Genomic DNA, 6,000 nt, shown 5'->3' with positions numbered 1-6,000 from the left:
TGCGGAGAGTTAAAAAAACAAAAAATAAAAAAAAAACACGTACGATGGCATCCTTTGCGGGATGAGGACGATTCGTCACATGCGCATTCGTCACAGGACGATTGGTCACAGGATGATTCGTCACATAGGAACATTTGTCACAGGATGACTCGTCATGCGGGCAAATGGTCTCATTGATCGAGCAGGGGACGATAGTAAATTGTAAATTTCAACATCTGCCCACATACCCTGATGAGGAGTTTCACAATTTTCCACTGTCACGTAAACCAATGGTTATATAAACTAATATTACAATACTCATCCGCTTTTCCTTTCATTATATTACGGGTCTTCAGCAGGTTGATCTCAGTTGCAGGCTTGAACGAGCAATAATCTGACTGGCAGCCAAATTAGTTTTTAGTTTTGCCTTGCATACACCTATTCGACAAAACCAACAAGTATCGGAATTCCTTCTGCCGAATGTGTACGAGTACCCCTCGTGCAGCATCATGGCTCTCTCTGTTGCGATCACCTCCATCCTTTTGAATGTAGTTCAAAAATAGTCGCTCTTCTATGGCCTCCGCATTCACCGTTCAGGACGGACCCAGATAGTTCTTTTACAAATTCTTTGACCTCGAGAAGCGAAAGACATGCTAAGATAAGAGGTGACCGACTTTCTGAGGCCCAACCAACATTCAATGTTCGGGACCGAATCAGAAGCTAAAACGTTCCTTACAAATTCTTCGCCTTTGTCCGCCCGAACCAAATTGAACAATACATTTTTGGGGGGACGAACTATTGTGAGACCGGTTGGCCGCGTGACGAGTCATCCTATGACGAATGTTCCTGTGTGACGAATCGTCCTGTGACCAATCGTCCTGTGACGAGTGTGCATGTGACGAATGGACCGTATCCCATCCTTTGCACACTCATTACTTCTATAACACTGAGCCACCTCGTATCCTTTTGTTTTTCTTTCATGGTACTAATTTCTTTCTGCGCATTACGGCTGTTACGACGCTAAGTCTGTCTGCCCTTCGAATTTAAACTTAGGCTCAGATCAGGGACGAACCAGTTTAAATCAGGAAAATATAATTAACACTGTAGCAAAGTAAATCTATCATATCGATCGGAAATACGATTTGGCACATTCCATCTGAACACATATTGTGCACAGCGAATGCAATAGCGAGTCAGCGTGCAAAACGCCGCCACACTGAGCTACCATAACATCTCAGCGATTTTTGCATAGCACCGAGCACGGAAAAGAGAAAACAGTTATTCATTCACATAAACGAAGCAAATTTATTTAAAGCCCGGACACTCCGTACGTCCAATCTAGCTAAGGTTATCAATAGACTCGACCATGTCATTTGTCGAAACAGATAAAAGACGTTGGCAAAAATGATTAGACTGAGTAAGTGAATCTAACGCACGTATTTTACCAACCGACGGTCGCGCGCCTTCAATACCCTTTCAAATTGTCATTGCGCACCTTGGACACACTTTGGGAAGCAATGCATATTTACATCGCCGCCCGAAGTCTCCATTAAACGTGTAGTGCTGACCCAAATAAAATGCTAACCTGACTCTCAATCGCTCATCGCAAAGGACGATTTCGAACAGGCGGTACTGTAGGTCACTTGAGATAAAAAAAGAAAAAGAAAAACAAGCCTATGGAAACGAGCGTCGTAAAAAAGGGGACCGGCATTTTTATTCCTACCTCCGAACAGAAACGAGCGCCACCCACTGCATCACACAGCGCAGAGGCCGGACTCGGTCACCGCGCGTACATACCAAGCGCGCGCGAGGGATGCAGAAACTTCCTCCGCCGGGAGAACACGGCAGATTTCGGGATCTATTTCACGCAGCGGATAACGCGGGCCTTTTCACACCTCGATACTGGCGCCATCTAGAAGTTGCGCGTTCAACCACGTTTCGAGCCGCGCGCCATCTGGTGGCTGAAACGGACGAATAAATAGAGGTACCGCGCCCTCTTAACAGTAAAAATGAATGAGGAAGCTGCATAACATGCCGTTGAAGATCATGAAGATGCAGTGAAGTGTTAGGTGGAATATAAATAGAAACGACAGTAATAAGGCAGTCCAAGAGAAGTCGTACAGCAACAGCTTCAAGAGGCGTAGCCAGAGGAACGTGAGAGCACGAGACTCCATTCTGGACAACCACAGCTACTCCACCAGATGAATTAGATGCAGGGTAATCTTTTCTAAAAACTTGATGGTGGCGCAATATTGACTTATCATGATCATTGAGGTGTGTCTCTTGTAAAGAGAGAACAATAGGACGTAAATTGTCCATAAAAAAATTAACACCGTCAATATTACGTAAATGACCGCGGCAGTTCCACTACATAAAATGAAATTTAGTCATGCCTCTAAAAACAAAATAATAAAAACAAAATTAAATTAAAACGGTAAAACGTTGTTGACTTGTAACACTAGAAGGGAATACATAAAAACTTACAAATCTGCCGCTCATGGCAACAATAGATCAACACATCACTTTGGGGGGATGACAGGTTCTTTGTTCTTCTGTTTACTTTTAGGAGTCTGCCAGTCCATGTCGTCTTGGTCAGACGCATGAATGGAGACTTCCGTGCCCCCGTCCATTGCCTCTACTTCTTGAGGCGAGGCCTTTGCTGCTGGTTTGGGCAGGCTCGGAGGATGGGGCGCTATGCCTCGTCCACGACCAGCCCCAGTCAAATGGGCGGAGTAGGTGCTGGGCGGGGAATCACCCAAGTGCACCCGTCCCTGCCCCTTAGGTGCTGCAGGAGCGGCACGAGAGCCATGCCGCTCCCTCGATGATGCTCTCTCCAGGGAGTGTGGGCGAGTGTCCACCCTTCTCCCTGGAAGGAGATCGCGGAGGAGGGACGGTTGCCGCAGCCACCGGCCCATCCTGAGCTTGGGAAGCAGCCTGCGTACCCTCTACGTGAGAGGGCTGAGGCCATTTTACCGCAGGAGCACGAGTGTTTGCGCTTTGGCTGGGAGGGTCACCAGACCCACCAGCCGAAATTGCACACCCTGGAAGTTGAATCTCCAGCTTGGGCGTGAGGGACTGTCGTGGCATCCCATAGTCCAGAAAGGACATCTGGGTTGCCACCGCGACCTTCAGTGGTGCAGGTCTCCGCTGCACCAACTGTGCAGGTCCCCACTGCACCACCTGTGCATAGCCACCCTTGCGCAAGAACGCAAAGCGACGGCGCGCTTTCGGGTAGGAGAGGTTTTCTTTGACCTTCAAGGTAAGTACTTCTTTTTCCTCTTTCCATGTCTTGCAAGATCTCGAATATGCGGGGTGTGGATCGCTACAGTCTACACAGTGGGCTTCATTATAGCAAGTATCTGCAGCGTGGTCATTTTTCCCACACTTGGCACAAGTGGCCTTACCACGGCAGTTCTGAGAGCCGGGGCCAAACCTCTGGCAGTTGAAACATCTCCGAGGGATTGGAACATAGGGCCGAACCCTCCAGTGCAGGTACCCAGCCTTCACCGCGCCGGGAGGTGTGGTAGATTGGAAAGTTAAAACTATGTGCTTGGTTTTACGTTCTTGGCCATCACGACGCAAAGAGATGCGCCTTGCAGCAATAACTCCTTCATCAGAAAGGCCCTCAACTATTTCGGTGTCAGTGGTCTCAAGCAGATCATTCTCGGAGATAATTCTTTGGATGGAGTTTAGGGTGCGGCGAGGTGTGACCGTTACTTCGTGGTCAGCTACAGCCCTCAAGGCAAGGAGAGCAGCACTCTGCTCACTTGATTCGATTTCGACGAGCAGGTCCCCCATGGCATTTTCTTGGCTTTAAATCCTTTTCCGACAACACCTTCGAGTGTTTTTGCGATGGGGAATGAAGATAATTTCGACAGCTGTGTCTCACTTTCAGAGTGAAGAACCAAACTGCTGCGATAACTGCTGCGCTGAACTAGGAAAAAAAAAACATTTGAGTCTTGTAGCACGTTTGTCAGATCGCTTTTTCCCCACAATCCCGTTCGACCCCGCACCATCCCCACGGCTGCATACGCCATGCGCAGACGTCGTCACTTCATCACGCTCAACGAGTTTGATTACGGTTGTTCGATGGCAGCACACTGTCTTGCTTTTTAACGCCCGTTATCGCGCTATAGACGACAATGCTCAAGCGGAAGTGCAAGTTCAACGAGGCGCTGGGGAAGGAGTTCCCGTTCATAAAAAAAGACAAGGTCGGAGTGCGATGTTTGCTGCGATAAATGTGGAGGAGACTCTTCTATCGCCCACAGTGGACGCTCTGACATCGTGAAGCATATCAGTACCAAGAGGCACAAGCGGAACCTGTCAGCTGCTGCCTCTTCCAGTGCACTGACGAAGTTCTTCAGGCCAGAACACGCCGGGGACAAGGAGTTAAAACTCGCCGCTTCTGAGGGTGTGTTCGCATTCCACACGATTGCCCACAACCAAAGCTTTCGATCAATGGACTGCACCTCAAAACTCCTGCAGAAACTTTTCGACAAGAAGTTTGCCTGTGCGCGCTTGAAAACCGAAGCGGTCGCCTTGAACGTGTTCGCTCCTTCTGCATCAGAAGAGTTGAAGGCCGACCTCCAGGACGCTCAGTTCATCTCTGTCTTCTGTGATGCGTCGAACCACAAGGATCTGAAAGTGCTTCCAATAATGGTTCCCGACTTCAGCTCTGCTGTTGGAGTGCAAAGGAAGCTGCTTGAGATCGAAACATTGCCAGGTGAGACTTCGATTATGGTGAGCCAGTACATCATGAGCACCCCCCCCCCCCCCCCCCCCACTGGAAGTCAACGACATCACATCGAAGCTGGATGCTTTCATCGCCGTCAACACCAACTGCAACTTTGGTGGTGCCGCACGGAACGGAAAGAACAACGTCTCCGCAAGAATGCAAGACACTACAACTCACAAGCTCATTGGGATTGGCTGTGAAGCGTACATAGTCCACAACACCATTCAGACTGCAGCTGACTGCCTCCCAGCTTACATTGAAGCTGTAGTCGTCAAGATATATTCATACTTTTACGTCTATACAATCAGGGTAGAGTCGTTCAAGGAGTTTTGCGACTTCGCATCAGTGGAGTACCAGCGGCTCCTAGGCTACAGTAAGACCAGGTGGTTGGCATTGATGCCAGCTGTTGAGAGGGTGCTGAAACTCTTTCCTGCTTTGAAGTCATTCTTTTTGTCGGCAGACAAGTGCCTCTCTTTGATCAAGACATTTTTTGAAGATGCATGCGGAGAGCTCGGGCTCTACTTCCTGCACAGCCAAGCTGCCATGTTTCAAGCGACTGTGCTGCAGATCGAAGGAGACTCGAAGACTGCCATCGAAGTTCACAAAGTTCTAAACCAGCTGCAGACGAACGTCCAGGACAGACTTCAGCAGGGATTTCTGCCGTCAAGCGTGCGCTTCATGATTACTACGCTTGAGGAACAAGGAGAAGTTCGAAGAGCATCGGTAACAGAAGGTTGGTTGGTTGGTTGATTTGGTGTTTATGGCGCAAAAGCTACTAAGGCCATAGAGCGCCAAAAACGAGACTATTGCTGGAAAAGGTTTGGAGAAAAAAGAGGCTTTAGTAGCCAGTGATTAGATAAAAGATGGTAATGGGGTACCAAAAGGTAAAAGGGTGATGGGCATTATCTGTAGGTTAAGAAAGCTACAATAGGTGTAGAAGGCCGATACTATCTAAAAATTTGAAAATACTAGTATGTGTCACGAGAGAATCATCATTTAAGAGCAGAGCTGGGTGTAGTGGGACTTGTTCTTGATAGAGTTGCGAAAAATACAAGAGCCGTTCTTCATGATAAGCAGGACATTCAACTAGAATATGAAGAATGCTTAAGGCATTGTCACACTGCTCACAAGTGGGGGCACCTTCTCCACGAAGGAGGTAGCCATGAGTCAGATGAGTGTGACTAATCCTGAGCCGGCAAAGGACAACCTCAAAAAAGCGTTCCTGGTGGCGTGCACTCTGCCATTTGCTCAAAAGAGGTTTGATCATGTGTAACTTGTTGCCGATT

The 6,000-nt window shown here is 48.2% G+C and overlaps 1 pseudogene; it reads left to right on the top strand.

Annotated features, from left to right (window-relative positions):
• The first annotated feature begins 4,121 nt into the window (after positions 1 to 4,121).
• On the top strand, positions 4,122 to 4,685 carry LOC120839940 (annotated as a pseudogene).
• The last annotated feature ends 1,315 nt before the right edge of the window (positions 4,686 to 6,000 follow it).

This window comes from Ixodes scapularis, unplaced genomic scaffold (assembly GCF_016920785.2).
Source record: "Ixodes scapularis isolate PalLabHiFi unplaced genomic scaffold, ASM1692078v2 ptg000712l_1__unscaffolded, whole genome shotgun sequence".
NCBI lineage: Eukaryota > Metazoa > Arthropoda > Arachnida > Ixodida > Ixodidae > Ixodes > Ixodes scapularis.
The sequence above is the reverse complement of the archived record's forward strand: the minus strand, read 5'-3'. Positions and strand labels throughout refer to the sequence as shown.